The sequence below is a fragment of the Monomorium pharaonis genome, chromosome 2 (genome assembly GCF_013373865.1).
Source record: "Monomorium pharaonis isolate MP-MQ-018 chromosome 2, ASM1337386v2, whole genome shotgun sequence".
Lineage (NCBI taxonomy): Eukaryota > Metazoa > Arthropoda > Insecta > Hymenoptera > Formicidae > Monomorium > Monomorium pharaonis.
This window is the reverse complement of record NC_050468.1, coordinates 20,256,845-20,258,526: the sequence shown is the minus strand read 5'-3', so window position 1 is coordinate 20,258,526 and position 1,682 is coordinate 20,256,845.

Sequence of the window (1,682 nt, the reverse complement as noted above, 5' to 3'; positions counted from 1 at the left end):
GCCGAGCGCGTCGACCGTTTTTTCCCAGCCGTGTCGAGCGTTCCGCGCGCTCCCGAGGGCCGCCGATCGCGACCGGACGTACCCGAACGCTCCCGCGCGCTCCCTCTAATTCCGCGCGCCGAGCGCCACCGAAGGGACGGCGCGCGGAAAATCTGCCAGACGCGGTCGCGTCTTTTATTTATTTAAAGCGGATCTGCAGTGCCAAAGCCGATTCCGCGATATCGAGACAATGAAATCTGTTTAACACGGAGAAAGAAAGATCGAAGTATCAGTGCGCTAACGTTACTTGCGACATTTTTGTTTGACACTTATATTGGCGACTAAAGAATTTTATTGTCACGACGAGATTATACATTTCTGCAAAGTATTCTTTATTTTAGTGAAATATAAATCATTTTTTTATTGATTGGCTTTATTTACTAGGATTAACATATTATTTTGCTGTATTTCAGTGAAATAAACGTATTTATGAGATATAAAAATAAAATATTATTTCTAGCAAATAAATTAATTAATAACAAAAACAAAACGTATTTTATTATTAATTAAGCAATATATATTTCCTCTTAGCACAATCAATTTTTTAATAATAAATATCAAAGAAAGCGTCACAAGTAACATTTGTATTAAAAAATTTTAATTTTTTTTAAATATGAAGAATCTTGCAACAGTTACAAAAGTTTTGTGCTAAATGCAGCAAATGTTATACATACATTTATATACTTAAATGTTTTTAGCGGTTTTGATTTCTATTTTATTCTGTAAATTACTTTTAATGTTGTCTTTTAGCAAATTTTTTTCATAAATATATAATTAAAATATTATAATTATATTCTATCTATTATTTACAACTTTCTATGATTATTTTCTATAAACAATATATTTATCAATTATTGAATTAATCAGCAAATTACCAATACTTTATTTTTAAACGTTTTATTAAAATAACATATATTAATCAACTAATGAAAGAGAAAAATTTGTAACATTCAATAAAACGAACTCTGTTCTTTTAAAACGCTTGATGCGAAAATTCGTCGCCAAACCATGACGTCTTGTTATTATTTTCATGTTTGTTGTGCATTGTGTATTTAGTTTATTTCATATACGCACACAGATATAAAATACGTACAATTTAAATTTTAAATAAGCCGGAATTGATAATAATTCTTTCCTAGATTAATCTAAATTAAAGTCAAGTTATAATGGTTGCGTTTACAACGTGAACTATAAACCTCATTCGATGGACCTTTCGGCTTCCTCCAGGACTGTATTTTCAGCCCGCGAAAGTGCGATGAAATGCAATAAGAGGAAAACGAGTTCACTCATGGGACGTCACCAGTTCTATTACAGTCGTCGGTCTACAGAAGAAGCGCAGAAGGGAGCACGCGGGATTAACGTGTATCAAATACCGCGAACGGCCTTAAAATCGCGTCTGCAGTCTTGAAATTATCGCATCAGTATCTACAACGTTCAAAACCTTTGATACGAAAAGTTAACAGAGTAACTATAGTTATTGAATATCACAAGAAAGATATTAGAAGGTTATATATAATTATTTATAAAAAAATCATTAAATTTAGCAAAAAAATATTCAAAAGCGATGTCTTTAAGTAAAATGTGTTTGATAAAATTTGCTGTAACATCAAAGCTGGATCAAAATTACAAACACACTTGAATTA